The sequence below is a fragment of the Rhyacophila brunnea genome, unplaced genomic scaffold, assembly GCF_057557595.1.
Source record: "Rhyacophila brunnea isolate RB1 unplaced genomic scaffold, BYU_Rbru_1.0 scaffold_2, whole genome shotgun sequence".
NCBI lineage: Eukaryota > Metazoa > Arthropoda > Insecta > Trichoptera > Rhyacophilidae > Rhyacophila > Rhyacophila brunnea.
Genome location: NW_028232859.1, coordinates 17,480,470 through 17,500,076, shown reverse-complemented (window position 1 = coordinate 17,500,076; position 19,607 = coordinate 17,480,470). Strand labels below are relative to the sequence as shown.

At 32.7% G+C, this 19,607-nt stretch overlaps 1 protein-coding gene across 2 annotated transcripts in view; it reads right to left on the bottom strand.

Annotated features, from left to right (window-relative positions):
- Oatp30B (Organic anion transporting polypeptide 30B) overlaps positions 1-19,607 on the bottom strand; it is a 184,333-nt gene that overhangs the window by 126,301 nt on the left and 38,425 nt on the right. Inside the window, exon 2 of one of the 2 annotated variants that reach the window (XM_085946622.1) lies at positions 18,399-18,433. The exons of the other annotated variant lie outside the window; for it this stretch is intronic. The gene's annotated coding sequence lies outside the window, so the exon portion shown is untranslated. The remainder of the gene's footprint in view (positions 1-18,398; positions 18,434-19,607) is intronic. 2 annotated transcript variants of the gene reach the window in all.

Sequence of the window (19,607 nt, the reverse complement as noted above, 5' to 3'; positions counted from 1 at the left end):
CGAGCAATAGGACATTTCTGCATATAAACGATATAAAGGTATTACATAAAATGCAAATCAATAATGTTGTAGTAAGTATTAACAATATCGTTGGCAAGGATATAAAACTAAGTTAGTGTACATAATTTATAATAAGCACCTATGTAGTATCGTAGAAGTAAAAAAAATATGTAAAATCTTAATAATTTTAGGTGTTATATTGGCAAACTAGTCAGATCTTTCAGTGTTGGGGGGTGGATGTAGGCTGTTCAGATTCGACACAAATAGTACATAATAAACTTTGTCAGTAATACTTATTTATTTTCATTGAACTAAGAATACAAATTGAAGATGGTGCTGGTTAGTTTTTAAAATTCCCCTGTCTAAACCAAACCATAATAGTTTATGTATGCTATCCGCGATCCGACAAAAATATTGTACACTTTTTCATACTTATTTGTTTTCGTTGAATTAAGAATACATATTATAACAGATGGTGTTGGTTATTTTTTTTAATTCATCAACTTCTTGCCTAAACCAAACCATAGTCGATAAAAAATATTCTTCTATCTATACAATATCTAAAATTATGTATGGTTTAATCAATGGCATAATTTTGATATTTTATAGATAAACGAATATTTTTTTACTGTACTATGGCTTGGATTAGGCAGTTTAATTGAATTTTAAAAATTAACAAACACCATTATTATAGTAAAGTTATAGTGCAATGAAAACAAATACGTTTGATTGAGAAAGTTTAGTATGCACTATTTATGTTGGATCTTAACAGCCTACCCTACCTCTACCCTTCGCCACTGTACACTTTATATTATAATGACTTTTTGACATCACAACTTTAACATTATGTAATAATTGTAAAAGGCTAGGAACATGATTTAAAAAAGCTAATATTATGATAGGTTGACATTTGAAAGACATCAAACATGTTGTAAGAAAAATATCGGTACCTACGTACAATATTTTTTACCATTTTTTACTAAACGGCTAGCTGAGTTTGCAATTATACTTGCGAAATGTTAATAATTGGTTGATGGAATAAACAGATTTAAAGATAATCATATATCTAATAGTTTTGAGAGCGTTTGCTAAAATTGTATCAGCAGATAAAAGAGCTGATGCTACGTAGATTAAAAAAAATCCAGTTCAAGGGGTTCATGTAAAAATTGTACACAAATAAAAAGATTTTCTTAATTATTGATCATCAATAAAAGAAAGTATATACTATTATCTCCATAGTATATGGCGGTTTTAGTGACGCGAAGGGTAGAGGCGTTGAAAAATTTTGAGTCCTACGATACATATTTTAACAATTAAATTTTAATTTTCTCACAAGTGTCGTTTCATAAATCATCATATTACTTCATAGAACAAAAATTGCCAAATGCTTCAATTTAAATACAATATAAATAAGTCAAGCCGACAAAGCAATAAAAAGGCTGCATAATATAATGCAGGTACAATAAAACCTATAGTAAACGTCGTAAAACACAGTAATAAAATAACATTTAAAATATATATAAATATATTACATAATTAATTCCTGGACCTACTGCTTACTTATTTCTGTATCACGCGTACCTAACAGACAAAATATATATTTTGACGTATATACATATGATTATGTAGAGATCTGTATCAGTGTCGCTGTATCACAGTTCACCGTGAACTCTTGTATCGGAAGCAGATGGCCGAATAGTTTTGAGATCAAATACATGTATAAATAGAATATGTACGTAATAAAAAAAAATATGAAATACAATGTATATTTTTATACAGAATTCTGAATGATTCAAAAATTAGGTTAGCAAGTAGGTCCTTCTAAGTATCAAGTCGTAGACCTTTCAAACATCGGACGACACAAACGGACACTAACGATTCTAATAATTATGACCGTTAATTAGGCCACGCGAATTCAATTTCTTGTGGATGCATGCGATAGATCGCAATAGCTCGTAGTTATACCTGCAAGCCAGGTGGTTTATCGCTAGACTCAAAGTGTGGAATGTCTGGGTAAATATGAAATTCAGTGCCACCTGCTAGATTTTGTTAAGGCCATACATTAGTTGAGGCACGGTCTAAAAAGATCGTTGCTAGGCGATGTGCGGATTGCGGGTCGCGGGTGCAAAAGACGCCTGTCAAACGAAATATTATTTCTCATATAAATCCAACATACGTCCATTTTATGTTCTGTTTATTATTCTATTAGTAACAATAATAATATATTCATTGACATGTTTTCTTTTTAAAGTAAATGGGTAACGTTTTTAGTCATCTTTACACGATTTTAGAATTAATTGGCCCGTCGCCATCACGCAGCAAAGTGACGTATGTCTAACTCGACGATCTCTCAATGAATGCGAAGCGAGTACAAAATTTCGTCGCGCGTACAGTTGAAAATTATTTGGCGTTTCACTGATGCGTCACCTTAAGGTTATACTTCAGCTGAGGCATGGTCTAAAAAGATCGTGACTACGCGACGCGCAGATTGTGCAAACAACGCTTGGCGATCAAATTATAATTTGTCATAAAAATTCAAAATGCGTCCATTAAATGTTATGTTTATTGTTATTTAAGTAATAATAATAATATATTCAGTGACGTTTTGTTTTTCGAGTAAATACGTAACGTTTTTTAGTCATCTTTACACGATTTAAGAATTAATTCCTCCGACGCCATTACAAAACAAAATGACGTGTTCACAGCTCGATTATCGTTCCGATTGGCAACGCGAGCGAAATTAAGTCCCACCTATTGCTGAAAATTATTTCCCGTTTCACTGAAGTATGCTCTTAACTCCACCCCCTTAAAAATTAATAATAAATTATTATAGATAATATCGTTTCTAAATGGACCCCCCAAACATTTTTTTGTGTGCGCGCCCGTCCCTAATGCATGTCGAAATGATAATGCCAAAATGTATGAAAGGTTAATTTAGTCATCGCCATAAATGCATTTTGTAAATTAAGGCTGTCAGAGAGTCGACTACTTTTTTTCTCACTTAACCCACAGATCACGGTGAGCACAATCGATGACTAAGAAAATAACAGCTATCCATGACGTAGGTTCTGACATTTCAAAATATTTTTACATTACCTATTGCAACGGCTAAGCATAACGGTGGTCTAATTATCTTGCGATGATTGGTTAAATCAAATACACGAAGAGAGGGAGCGAAAAAATTGTTGACAAAGAAAATTGGGTTTCCGCATTGTTAATCGGTACGTGAAAAGCATTCATAAGCAGGTAAACAAAAAACGGAAAACCAACCCGTGAAAAATTTAAATACACGTTACAAGCTTGACCCCTTTTTAACTATTTACCTATATATAGGAAATAGTATTAATATAGATTTTTTGCGTACCTGGTCTCAAATGCGGTTTTCCAGCTGCACGCATCATTATAAAATAGGTAATATTATTTTTGTGGTCTCCATTAGCAGAATATGCCGCGTGAACTGCGTGGAAAATATTGAAAGGCTTTGCGTTTCCTTATTATTGTTAGTGATTTTACTGGCGCTTACGCGGTAGAACTCCATTATAATGGTTTCGAAAACACGATTTTAAATCTACAATTTTGAATTATGGAGGTTGACACGGTCGAGAACTTTATGCTCATTGTAAGGAGATTGATTTCGAACATTAGATTTCAATCACATACATTTACATGTTAAAAAATAATCATATTTTTCTAATTTGCATTAGCTATGACACGAGATCTGTTGATATGTCTGTGATTAAAACCGTTTCATATATAATGTATGAATATTATCTTATAGGCACATAGGTTTTTTAGATTTATGATTTATAGCATGCACAGTTATTACAGAAATAATAATTATTTTTATTATGAACTTGGAATTTATAGCCACTTAACTTAAATAAGCAGGTTTAGTAATTAGAAAATAGTAAAAGTGGGACATGGCTATTGGCTTCTGGGCGAAGAAATAATTACTATATTATCTATATAATAATACACAAAACATCAATTATTACTATTATCTACAGACTGCAGTTCTCAGTTTAATGTCGCAAGTAGATAATAGTAATATAATAACACGTCAATAATCGTTACCGTCTATTTTTTCGTCTATAATCTCATTTGTCTCCGGGTGTTTTCGGGACCCCTACAAACGGATTTAGAAATAATCGATTCATTACACGTCGACCGAATTCAATTTAAATATCAAGGCTGTTGTAGCATTGTGACGTCACCATAAATACAAACGCTTACTTCTCGGCACACGTGATTAAATTTTACTTTCTAGAGCTGTTCGGCTCGTATAATATGAAGTTGCCCCGTGTAGTAATATAGATACCTACTTTCGTTTGTATTCGTCGATAGCCTATGCTTACTTTTTAGTACGTAAGAGAAAATTTGCGATTCATAAAAAAACGTTAATTGCTTATAATGTAGTAACGTTTTGCATCATACAATGTTATCCATTTTACATGTAGACCAGCGTAGTGTTTTTATTTATGTATTCGCATTCTATGCTTATGATGCGGATCAACGCATCAACGCATCACAAGTAAAACTTAAGTACCTACCAAATGTTTATGAATCTTATTTGTTTTTATTGTAAAAATTCAATTATATGACAAGAGATTTTTAGAAATTATTTATAAATACACCACCCGATAACACCCTATTATGTATGGTAAATTTTTGCGAAGAGAAAAAAAATATTATTATCTGAATTTTGAAAAAAGAAAATGGCAGTTATTTTTTTTAACGGTAATGTTCAATGTTGATCTAATTAAATAATCAAGTTTCATTGTATAAAAGACTACAACATTACATTTTAAGGTTGATGTACCTACTATAAAATAAATATAATAAATATGTAGAATACACGTGTGAATCGAATGAATGAATTTGCAATAAAACATGACCCGGAACTGATTTAATCATTCGCCATAGTAAACTTTATTCAGTTTCATTTTCATATTATATATGTATATGGTACATTTTTGATATTATAACGTTTTTAAACATCTTTGGGGATTGTACAATATTAAATTTGGATGCGTACAAATTCTATTATAATGTTGGTTAAAACTGCATTACACATATTAAAGGGTTAGAATCAAATACATTTTAAGAAGCTTTTCAAATATACCCGGTCTAATATCTCACTATCATATAATTGGTATATCGCCAATGCGAATGACTTGCAGACACGTTTATAAATGTATATACGAAGTAACCTTTGTTTCAACTTCTCACTCATATATTTAAGCCTCATCTTCACGAAAGAAGGTTTTTCTTCAACACTGTGAGTTTAAGTTGTGTAGGTACACATGGAAAGCACAGGATCGAACTAAACGAATTAAGATAAGGATGATAAGAAACAAAAGGTTCACAGGGAGAAGAGTGTGTTCTATAAATGAATACAATAATCTGCGAAATAACGTGTAAATGTAAAACACCGTGAAGGGTCGAAAGGTTTTCGCTTACGTCTCCTTCAAGTTATTTCATTAAACTGATCCCAAATTAAATTATTGACATACAGCATGACGCGGAGAAATTTCATTACGCCATATTGAAGAGGTGCCTTCCAGTTTAATAATGAATGTTAAAATCGGAACACAATATTATAAACGATTTAGTAAACAACATACGAATATTCGAATGAAAATAAACGAGTTTCAAAAAAGAAAACTAAAGGCTCATTTACACGAGTCACTGCGGAGGATCCTCCGCAGGGAATTGGATTCAGGCATTCACTTTTTTTTACATGTCACCGAAAGTGAAATATTCGATTCATTCCAAAATGGCGTCAAATGAAATAGCGAACACAGAAATCACAGAAACGGCAACCAAGAACCACAAAACAATACTTTGTTTATTACAATCATTTTGTACTATCAAATATGATGTGGACTGCAGGAACATCTATTTAACCGGGTTGTTTACAATTATTCAAAATGACAGTTTACGTACCTGCAAAGTACCTACTCAGAGCCCCATGCGCGGAATAATAATATCGAAACTTTAATGCAATAAGTACCTACGGTGAATATGTTAAGAAGCGTGCGAGCGAAATGCATATATGTGCAGCACGCATGAGACGGATGCAAAGTGGATGTAATATTTATGCGATCGCGCAACACAGACGAATGCAGTTTTACGTGCGCGTCAGAGATTATTGGTTTTGCATATATATCTTTGGCAGACCGACATAGAAAGAGGGAGAAGGAGAGAGTGTGTCAGTGTGAGTGTGCTGTGCTATGCTGTACCGTGTTGCGTTGCGTTACAGCATACATAATATAGCTAAATAAAGACAAAATATAATATAATGGTATCAATGTCGACTAAATATTATAGAAGGTTGTGGTATTTATATTAAATTGTGAATTAATTGAGAACACTATTACTATATATAATTACTTATATAATATTAATTAGCTGATACTATTGGAATGTGCAAAGAAAGTATTTAAATTTTCAACAACGTCGCATGAAGACCCCCTGTTTGGAAAGCTGGACCACCGTTAAATAATACATAATATATTGCATTGTCGATGTATTAGCATATTTGTGTGTAGTTTTGGACTCACGGTAGTATTTTTTCCTACATTCATTCATCTTTAATAATATTGGAGTAAGTCCCAGAATTTGTATGCCAACATCATTTTTTTGCAAAACGTGGAAGTATATGATTGTTCTATCAAAATTTGAAAGGAATGGATAACCAGTAACCTACACTAACATCATTATTATTGTTTGCATGTTGAACAAGTAAAACAATATATTATTATTCAAATACGTAAAACCTTGAAAATTGTCATGGTAGCTGTTGTACCAAAATAAACTGGTTTAGAAGTGGAGGAGACTTAAATGTTAAGAAAAAAAAATGTGAAAGCAATCCGACGCGCGAAACATATTTAATTTAAATGCGAATTAATTTAGAGCGAACTCGCAACGTAATAATTTAAGCAAACGACGCAATATTGGTTTACGTTTTAATTTCAATATTGCTATATTAAAATAAATGCGGTAACCTGCTGTCATAATGGAACAATATGTAGGTGAAGTGTATCAAATATTACGACTGGATTTGAAAAATAATAATCAAAATCGGTTACGACACAATGGTTCAATATTGTATTTTGGACAAGGCTGTGTACGCAATATTCCTATAAGTATAATATATATATTGAATGGGACAAGTACCTATAGTGCGTGGGAAATTTAATATTGTATTTCAATATAAACGTATTGTACGTGTTGACAGAAATGATTTTGTCCAGTATTCTAAGCTCACAGTCAAAGTAGGTACATACGTTAAGAAGCTTGTAGAATTGTAAGTACGAGACGAGTATATTGTATCTACTACTAAAGCTACCCACAATAATATACTTTTTTAGTATTATTTACACAAAAATTATTAGTCAACGCAATTTATTCAAGAGATTCAGCAGTGTTGGCGTGGTGGTGATTCTTGAAACTTTATAAGATTATACAGCATGAAAATCTGATAAAAATAGTAAGTGGTAGATACCTATAGATACTTCCGTAACCATCGTTTCTCATCATTGCATGGTTCCAATAAAACGTATTTGATACTCGTCGCCCATTAGCGTTCACATTACAAAATACAAAACAAGACGAGATGCAACCTAAATATTGTACAGTATTATGCATACGATGTCCATAATATTATTTCTGAAAATGGTTACCGTGCGCATGAAGATGAAGAAATACGTAATATTTTAAAATATAACAAACGGATATGTCGATAGAGTCGATGTAAAACTTTCATAATTTTAAAGAATAATCGAAAGATGGAATTGATTACAATAACAATTTTAATATTTTTAATGTTTGTATGTATTTATAGTACAACAAAAAATGCTTTTATGGATATAGGTATTATGTCTAAATATTAAATAATCCCTTACATGAAAATAATTCTCCTAAAGAGGAGATTTTGCACAATTATGCAAAGTATGTACCTACTCGTTAATAACACTAGTCGCCATTTTTGAAAATGGCAGTCATCTTTTTAGTTTTCCAGCCATAATCTCGTTAACAGCTAAAGCATCGATTAAAAAAATGAAAAGTATTAAAAACAGCATTTTTGTCGTATCGAGTTGCCGAAGGGTGCGCAACTAGGGGCGGCATTGTATATGACGTATGGTGAAACAGGTTGGTAATCAATTTGCGGCAAAATTTCCACGTTAACATTATATTATATGGTTACGTTACAAAGATCAAAGTAAATCCTCCGTGATGTCCTGCATTTTTTTTATCGCGTCGCAATTTCTCGTGAGTTATCGGCTGTTGTCGGCATGCTTCATTCAGTTGTATGAGGAAGCAAAATCGTTGCCTATCTCTACTTTTAATACATCTATGGTGCGCAGCTAGGGGCGGCAAGTTATATGAAAGTATGGTGAAGGAGGCTGGTATGGTAAAAAAGTATAGTGAGGCGGGGTGGTAATCAAGTTGCAGAAAAATTTCCACGATAACATTATATTATATGGGTACGTTATAATGGCCAAAGTAAATCCTCCGTGATGCCCTGCATTTTTTTATCGCGTCGCTATTTATTAAGTTGTCGGCTATTATTGGCCTGCTTCATTCAGTTGCAGATTAATTTTCCCATCTTTTTATTGAATAGCTCTATGGTGCGCAACGATAGGATGGATGAGTAATGCGTTGTGCCTGAAGTGTTTTTTTTACATTGAACTACGTCTAGTAACTCATATTTAGTGACCACTGTGTGGGCACCTTTATTTATGTACATCTTTGTGGTCGACAATTATGTAACACTATTTCCAGGTAAAAACCCAATATGATTTTATTATTATGGATACTAATTTTGTATAAAAAAAATGTAGGTATTGATTGACATTGACAAACGACTTTTTTATTATTATTGTGTGTTAGAAAGGGTATTTATTCTAGAATAAATTATTTTTAAACATGGATGAAAGATTTTGAAATGCAACGCTCTAGAAGTCAGGCAACAGCAGCTGGGGCTATTTTTAAGCGGGTCAATATAATTAATCAAATTCAACGAGATGGAATATAAAGAAAATACTATTAAAAACAACAACGTCACAACTGTTGAACGAAGAAAACAGAAGGAAATTCCGAGAAATACAATTACAGATTGTTTGGCATAAATCATTTACATAATTAAAAAAACACGCTCCATTTCGGATTGCGGAGAAATTAACGCAAGAAAATGGATTTACAACAAATTTTACGATAAACAAAAAGGGGAAAGGATCAAAAGCATTATGCGTCGGACCGAACCGGATATTAAACAAAATGGTTTGTTCAATTAGTTTAGCAAACGAATGCTTCACATCATTATATCGCCTGAATATAGATGCAAAAATAGATAATAATTATAATTAATTAAGAGACATTCTTAACCAAATTAAATGCCATTCAAATGTAAAAAAAAAATGGTTTTAATTGATGCATTGCATTTGACAAGTAGTAAAATATTTCCAATATGCAAAAAATAAATTATTCCTACTTACTTGCAAGATAATTATATGCCACGTCTCGTGTTTCTATGTATGAATCATAAGAAGACTATAATTTAATATAATCTAGTTAATTACATAATGTATGATAAGATCATAACGAAATAATTAATTTGATACCACAATGTATGTTTAACAATCAAAATAAGTAATATTACATTTAAATTTTCTATTATTTGTTGCTGATCTGTAAATCTGATTTAAAGAAAATCAAAATCATTTACAATTTAAAATAATTGAAAATGTCATGATCATTGTTAGTAACAATTGACTCATTAATCATTATAAAACAGCAAGAAAATAAACTGTTAACCAAATTACATCCGTAGATCATGGTGCGAAACGACAATCGAAAGTGAAACGAATAATGAAGTATAATCAACGAATTATATCAGCATTATAGTTAAAGATGTTTAAATTGCCTACTGCTATAAAAAAACAAACACTATTTAAATATTAAAAATGAATTAGTTATATACATTACTGCAATAGTCTATTCAATACTAAATAATAACATATATACTTAATCCAGTTTCTAGAGAGAAACACGTAAGCAATTGAGAATGAAAGTACTATAAATACGAATTAATGATGTTTAAAAAATATATATATCTACTAGACAAAAAAAAGATGTAGTGACAAAATTTCGTTGAACAAACAATTTGATTTGTTTCATTGGTTGTATAGCCGCTCGGACAGTCTTGGTGGCTGACCCTTCCTCAGGTTGCACAGATGCTATCAGAGCGATCTACGGGCTGTAAGTCCGGGGCATGACCTGATGTAAGTAATAAGCATTAGATCGTAGTCATGACCTTCTATAATCTATTTCAAAACCGTATACTCAGGCTTATCAGGCACTGACAACGAGGGCTGAAAGTAAAGAACGGTAAATTCGCTCCCAAGAGATGTGGACATTTTCAGGGACGTGAATTGTATTTTTTATGTTATCTAATTTTTTATAATCTTTATTATAACTTGTTATTTTTTTAAAATGTAAATGTTATGGACGTCTTGAATTAGTGTTATGTAATGTAACTACATAATAAATTATAAATAAAAATATTAGGTAGATACTGAGAAAAGAAAAAAAATATTATAGAGATTATCATTAGGTAGATTATATGAGAGGGATATTACGTATGGCGTAGGTAATGAGAGCATTGCGAAGGTATAAGAAAAACTTGAATATACGAGAGGGGCGATGGCAGAATAATAAATTCGTGCAACTCAGCCAACAGCCCGCAGCCAGCGTAGACAAGAAAACCCGGCGAACAATGAGAAAACGGTGAATGCAACTCGTCAAAATACAATAGACACGGCATCATGCAGCATGCATCATCGTGGCTGCGCAACGCATTCACACACTATTAACCCATCAACACAGTTGTGAAAATCAATGAATTAACAAATAATTCAACGGCGAATACGGAAGACAATATTATGATATAATAAAATTGAACTTCTATGAATGTAGGTAGTAATTCACCTTCAAAATCTGTTTTATTACATTTTCTGACACAGCTCGGAAACCGTTGCAGGTATGATACAAAAATAGTTTTATTAAACTTTCATTTGAAACCTTTTTTGATATTTTCAGCCGTTCATGACATATAGATGAACAAAATAAAAACCCTCCACCATTTTACAAGATGGCGGTCGTATCACAGCATGTAATAGTGTATTTTTGGTTTGTTATTACTGAGTACTAGCAGTACTAGCACTGTGCATATGCAAATAACTTTGAATGAATCAATTTATGATTCAAGAAGAATCAGACAAGTCGCTTAGTTGTGAAAAGATAAATTTCAAGTAATTATCGAATTCTTAATAATATGGGCAGTTTACCAGTGAATATTAATTAGTTGCCTTAATCGATTAATTTAATATATTCTAAAACTTTTCATTACTTAACTCATTTATAATCGAGCATTTTTTGTACAGGTAACTGAGAGGTTAGTCATTAAATAAAAGATGAAAGTTACACATACCCAGTAATCCAGGTGAACTCACGTAGTCATTAAATTATCAAGATAATGATAATACGTGAGATGCGCCAGGTATAAAAAAAAGAGGCAGATAGAATGCGTGAAGCGGCTGTAATAATAATCATTTCTAACATTGGTTGTTGAACTCGTTTCGAAATACATCATAATCTATCATGATGTATTTATCTCTTCTTCCATTTTCTAAAATGAATGAAGCAATGGACTCATAAGTAGGTACATAATAACAGCGATAACTCCTGGTTGGTGGAGCGTAGAAGAAATTATTTCTAGATGAAACAATTGAAACATCACAATACAATTTGTAACAATGGGTGTTTTCTTTTTGATATTTATTAGCGCATTTTATGATGGCAACATCTCCCTATTAGTCTATTACTATTAGATCAATATTTTCATGTAATGCATGCGCTCCGTTGATGAACTAAAAGTCCGAGGACAATTTATTATTTTTGTCGTTCGATTTGTCTATGCTTTGCTACTGACCAATGGACGATCAACGTACGAGTAAACAAGCCGAGCTATGACAGTTGTGATAGTTACATATTATTGTAATGTCTTTCGATCAAAATATTCCTTAGAATCACCTTGCGCTACAAAGAATTTCCAGGGTTTTTACAAGGCAGTTTCATAGGCCTTGGCCGAATTCAACTAGCAATACCCGATGCGGGTAGAAGAATAGTTTTCAAAAAGGCATATTTCTCAGCCGGCACAATTTTCATTTGACTAGCATCAATTAGAGTAGTTTGCGTGCCAAAGTCCTTAAAGAAGCCTCGATAGTAAATGCGAGGTATACATAAAAGTATCTATAAAAATAATGTATTCCGATAATCTTGAAATTTTGTGTTATTTACATTTTGGGTTGTCTTTTAAGAATTTTATAAATTCAAATAAAAAAATAATTGCCAAATTTCTCATTTTTAATAAAATGTATTTAGGTAATTTAAACAAAATATAACAAATTTAATAATGAACAATAACAGTTCCACGATTTTTCGATACGAATGATTGCGTATTAATGTCAGTTTGAACTCACGTAGTGGTTTAACAGACGAATCCTAGCAAAAGTCTTTGAAATTCAGTAAACCTGGTCTGAGAACTAAGTCCGCAGATTTTTGCTAAATTAAAATAAGAGTCAATGCTGAATGACCTGCAGTTAAGGTAATCAGTACCCTTAGCAACCTATTTCAACTTCAACTTCATTTTCATATTTTTTTCAAGTTTTTATGCTCCATCTTAATAAATGGCATCCTTGAGACGCACATAATGGTATTTTGTGAACGTCATATTAATAGTGCCATCATTATGAAATGATTTTCACGTATATCTCATAGGTATTCTGTGAGTCTATGAGTACCTAAGTAACTAGTTTATTTATTACAAAAAACACCGAAGAATGACGAATGTATTGGAATTGTTTTACTCTTGAAATACTATCTATGGAGTCAATATAAGTCAATTATAATTGAAGAAATAATATTGGGTTGCCTACATAACATGATTTAATTTTAGGTATCCCATTCGAATACTGTAGGAAATAATATTCCATGTATTAAATTTCAAATAATGAGAATGTTCGAAATAATCAGACTTAAATAATAATAACTAATAACATTATCTCTAGGTAGTATCATCTAAGTTAGAGATTGTCTTGACTAGACAAAAGATGTACCTATTAGTGTTCTATTTCTGAAAATGTGCCGTGGGGTGCATAATAGAACACACTGGCACAAGTTGAAGTTGGTGTGGAATGGACAGGTGAATATGTGAAAGCTTTCAGACTGAGGTTTCGGTGCCCACAATACAATTAGTTTCTTTGTGCGGTAATAATGGCGGCCCACGCAAGACGTGGCTGATGAATTTCAGCACACGAGCCATATAATAATCTGTAACAAACATAATATTATAGTCGGCATACCCACACGATAACGTTTTAAGGCTTTTTTAAAATGACGTTGCAAAAGTGACCACTTTCACGAACATGCGACAAAGTAGCAGCAGCAATAATTATTATGCCTACATACATTATAAAAACGATTAATATTAAATTTACTCTCACCGGTTGGAAGTTTGGCAACATTTCTTATAATATACAATAATACAGTTACATAAAAAATAATTTCATTATTATTGGTGTTATTTTTATTAATTTTACAATATAATGCATAACAATAAGAAGGTATTATAGTAATGAGACTAATGAGTAATGACATAAAAAAGAATGGCATACAATCATACATAGATATGCCTATGATAATGTAGTTCTTTTAGATATAACTTTTCCAGTCGTTATTCTGCTAGGTCTATTAGTGATATAAGGAAATGATACAAAACAATCTGTCGAGACGGTACATTACTGAGTATTGTTTCAACCCAATGGAAATGTAATACTACAATAATCATTGAATTAGGTAAGTTTTGCATTGGAATCAGTAAAATTCTAATGAAATTACGAATTTATTTGACACGCAAAATGATATTAGCAGTTATTCAATTGAAATTAGATTAATTAGACTTACTAATGAATAGCATACTTAATACCTATTCGACGCTTGCATTCTGACGGTGCTACTTTACGGTCGCGAATCATGGCACCTTACGAAGGCTCAGAGCAACCGTATACTGAGCTTCGAAAACAGATGTTTGCGACGGATACTGAATGTGCGGTGGCGGTATGACTTTAGGAGCAACGAGGAGAAAAAGAGTGAAGAAGCGACGTTGGAGCTGGCTAGGCCACGTGCTGCGGATGTCAGAAGAGAACCTCAACCTGGCTTGCCTGTTCTTGAAGTCGACCGGATGCCGGCGTCATGGAAGGCCGCTAAATACCATCTATAGAGTGTATACGGCTGAGCTACGGGATACTGGTTTGACCTGGAACGAACCAAGAAGACTGGCGAGGGACAGGGATTCTTGGAGGCGCCGCGTGGTGTCCATATGCTCCGACTAAGGGGCGGATATGGAAGAAGATTATTTAATAATGATTACACGTTAATGAGTGTTATTTGCTGGTGGAAAGACAATGTATTGATAAAAAAATCTACAATAGGATTTGATCAAATTGAAAATTTACAGTACTTACACCAAATACTGTTCCGTCAGGACAATTGAAGGCTCAGAGTAATGATATATTAAAGGTAGACTTTTTCTTCTGAAGTTCTACTAAAGAACAACTAACAAAGTTGACATTATCGAATGTTTATAATTCCTTAATAATGTGGTTATTATGAAATTTTGACGTCTTACCGTCTAAGATTTATAATATTATAATTGTAGTATGTTTTAATTTTGGTGGTAGGTATATAATATAACATTGAGGGACAATATTATCACATCGGAGCTCGACCAATATGTTACTTATTCTAAATAATGTTATAACGACGAGAATCGGCATATTATATTTTAATTAATCCTTACACAAGTTTTTATAGCTTTATTAAACGTCTTAGTACCTATGTAGTTTCAATTTCAAGAAAACAGCTGCAGACTCCCGTATTCTCGTAATCCTAATATTGGTTAAATTAAAACCAGATTACCGGCGGTGAAAAAAATACACGCAGAGCCAGTGAGAGCTCACGCAGAACAAAAACAATCTACGCGGGAGTGGGATGCGTTCAAAACATTGCGGGTCGTTTAAATTTGGAACTCCAAGATGGCATCTGCCTCACAGTCAGAACCAATCGCCCTTTATTTCCATCTTTTTTAATTTGAAACTCGTAAAAGAATCGTAAAAGTTCACCCCGAGGAGAAATTTTTGTCCGACGACGGCGTGTTTTATTTCCAATTTCAAAAAAACACATAAATTATACATTATTCAAATTTGCACAACGTTTCGGTAAAATTTCGATTAAAGTTAATGCTTTGGGAACCAGTATTTACACAGATTGCGGTTGGAAGGTCAGGAGGAATATATAATATCAATATCGAACAAAAAACTGGAAAACCTATCTATTCTGTATATATATTACAAATTATACATAAACTAAAGGAAACGAAATATTATGTAGTAGTGTGGGGTACCTACTATGTAAGCGATCAGATTCCGTGCTCACGGTAACATGCACATTACGATAAGTAGGCACTTTACACATCATACGATACAGTAAGTACTTGCGATGTAGGTGGGTTTAATTTAGGATACATTGTATGTAAATGTGCATGTAAGTGGGTGTTGATTTGTTTGTCGCGCGATGACTATCTGACAAATCGGGTGTACCAGTTCTTAGTAGAACTAACCTGTCATTGATGATGCTAATTGAGAGGGCAATAGTCGTGTTTAATACGTTCATAGATATTTATTTTTTCATTATAATACTTAATTATTTTCTTCACATATTTTCTTTATTTCATGTTGTGAACGTCTCAAATTATTAATTCGTAATGTTCACAAGTGACAATAAATAGCCATTAATTTGTTGTTTCCGCTTTAGCCTCTTTCGCACTATTCTACTATTGTAGACATGTACCCTATGAGAGAAAGAAAACTGTGTGTAGTTTAGTTATTATGTAATCGCACTAATTGTTTACTTTTTGTTATAGTTCAATAGTTTTCGGTGTGTAAGTACAGGAGGGACAGATTATCATTTTTTTAATGTATATCAGAGATTCGCCAAACAAATGGATAACAATAATATAATGAACGTAGCGTAATGCGTGTTAAAAAATAATAAATTATAATATTTATTTGCCATTTATGAATTTCGCTTCAGTTGCGTTGCGAGTATGTTTCTCGGAGTATTAAGAAATACTATAACGGCATTAATGAAAAAAACATTCATATGCCGAGTTGCATCTGGGAGTCATAATACAGACGTAATCAGTATTCATTATGAATGAAAACATACCACACTCCACTCCGCACGTGCCTTGTCTCGATTCAAAGAAAAAACAAACACCACCGTTGGTCTTTTGTGTGTAGAAAAAGTGTGGCATATGCAATACAGACTACTCTAAAAAATACGCAAAATGTATCATCTTTGCTGCATATTATGGAAAAAGAAAAATAAGAAATGTACATAGGTACACCAAACAAAAAATAATATTGTCTCATACATAAGTGTCCATTTCAAAACCCTACGATTGATGATAAGTGTAGACCTAATGATAATATGCACGTAGCTAGATGATTGTGTGTAGGTATGCTATATGCGTAGGTACTATTATAATTCATGACAACACATTTTAATGACATGTTTTTATGTATTTTAAAAAAATGTATTGAATGGGTACAAATTATTAATTAAAGACGTTCACAACAAGACATTTAGAATAAAAAGAACAGGTAGGTATATCAAGTAATTTTGAATGATACCTAATTATATATAATACATTTCTGTCAATAGAAGCTAACTATTTTTTCGATTTGTAGTTTAGTTCAGAAGTTTTTTTTAAAAGCCATGTCAAACGAAAAGTTTGTATATAAATATTGAAGACATAGAAGCGGTAATCGTATGTTGTTTATGCTTACTCTATCGTAATAATATTTAACTATTGATATAGCTATTTTGTTTTATTGTATTACTTAATTAAAAAAATATGTCCGTAAATTCTATTGTATAATGGATATTGTGTGTAGTCGAAAGTGAACTTCAACTAGATTGCAGTAGGATTATTAATTGTTAATTCAGGTTCATGTCTTTGATTTATACTGCTAACGAGTCATCTTAAACATTAAGATTTTCTATGTGAGTACATCTTTTGAGCTAACCAAATCAGTTCGATATGGCTGGCTAGAAGTTTGAATTTCATTATTCAATTGACTCAATTGAGTTGAAGTACAATATAATTTAATAAAATAAAATATCAACACACAATATGTTTGTAAACAAATGCAGCGTCATCGTCATGCTGTGAGTCCGATTTGAACTCTGAACCAAAGATTTTCAATACAATTTTGACAAGATAAATAAATCTCTATCGATATACTTCGTTAAAGTGTGTGCTTAGCATTGATGCTGGTTATAATATTATATACAAACTAATATATCAAATTAAGATACGTTAGTCGTCTAAGTTCATCATTCTGCAGATGATTACATTATTTGTGCAGCACAAGCCACTATCATTAGGTTTAGTGTCACATTGAACATATGGGATGGAACGTGGCTTTTGTATAAATAAATTAATACCGAAACGTGTGAGAGGGCAATGAATGGATTATCGGATTTAATGAATGAGCATGCATTTAATAGATGAAATCATACGTAAAGATAACATTATATTATAAATTGTAATCCCTTTCAAACGATAAGATAAAAAAAACGACATCGCCTTGCACATATACTTAATATGCACGATAACACTGATATGGGATTGTTCATAGTTTGATCAATGTTGCAACAGTTGGACAGCGAGCGTTCTGTAAGTATTATTTTTCATAAAACGAAAATTGCATACATCCAAGATTGTAGGTCCATTATAATATTATATACATATATGTATCTTCAAAGAGTAGTTCAATTTCTGTGAATTTTATTCAGGTAATATTTCAATGTATTGTTGTGAAAAACTCGTTGAAACATGTAATCTGGCATTGGTTTGGCTCCAGGGCGCAAATATTATATTCATTCATTCGGTTAAAAGCACTAATTAAGCATGTGGGCAAGTTAACTGAAAAAGGTAAATCAATTGGAAAAAAGCTTTGGCTTTAGCCAATTTTGCATAATACTCACAGGAAAAAATCATTCGCGAACGAAATAACGTTTCCCACGTTTCCCGATGATGCAAATTGTGTAGGTAAATAAAAACGAATAAGTGAGTACCTGACTATTCTGAATCGATTTCCAAACACGCAAAAGTAAAAAGCTCGAGCGCATTGTAAAAGTAAAAGTAGGTACCTACATAATTTCAGGAATTTATTGGTAAAAAAATATATATATATATTAATACGCACCTTAAAAACATGCCCCCTCGATCCTTCAATAAGAACTGAAATCAAAAGAAAATCAAAGAATTATTATAAGTTAGATTTGACGATATTGGTAATTCAGACTGTAGTAGAAGGAATCTAGAAACACCGACACCGACCGAGTATAATTATTATACTATATAAACCGCGGATTCCCGACCTTTTAAGAGTTGCGACCCTCTTTTATATTTATAATAGGCTCTGTTTATTTATTGTCAAACATTGCACTTTTCTGCACTGGGTTTCCTTTTAAGAAGAAAATGTACTGGGTCGCTACTACGGGTTTGCCATATACATTGGTTTTTATAAGTCGAATAGAAGTATCTAACTTTAACATTTTAACGAATGACATGGAGAATAAATATAATATCATGTCTGACAACATCGTCAAAAATGAATGCATTTGTATACCGTGTGTGTAACCGTCTGCAAAATGTACTAGACGAGAACCAACCGAGAGAACAAGCCGGATTTAGAGGAGGATACAGCACTATGGACCATATCCAAGTCGTCAGAGAAATCATAGAGCGGTACCAGGAATACAAACTGCGACTATGCATGGGTTTTATAGACTATGAGAAGGCGAAGAAGGAATCCCTGGGCGCTATATAAATATTTTCAATAATATATACAGTAGCGCAACAGTATCTGTCAATCTCCATAAACCATCGCGCAGATTTCCGATCAGCAAAGGAGTCCGACAAGGTAATACAATCTCACCTAAACTATTTACAGCTACACTTCAAGACTTGACTGGAATGACAAAGGGATCCCCATAAATGGAGAATACCTGAGTCATCTGCGCTTTGCCGATGACATAGTAATTTTCTCGCAAGACTCAGAAGACCTCCAAAGCAGAATGCAGGAACTCGCTGAAGTAAGCAACAAAGTAGGTTTGAAAATAAATGTAACAAAGACGAAAGTCATGTTCAACTGCTTTGCAGGCCAAAAAGAGATCCTTTCGAACCTTCGATCCTTCGAACAGATCAAAAGCTACATCTATCTGGGACAACAAGTGTCTACAGATGGATGTATATTCGATGAAATTGTTCGCAGAGGAAAGCTAGGCTGGAGTGCTTTTGGCCGCCTGAATAATATCTTCAAAAGTGACTTTCCACTGTGCCTAAAGCGCAAAGTGCTCAACCAGTGTGTGCTTCCCGTGATCACATATGCGTGTGAAACATGGATCCTAAG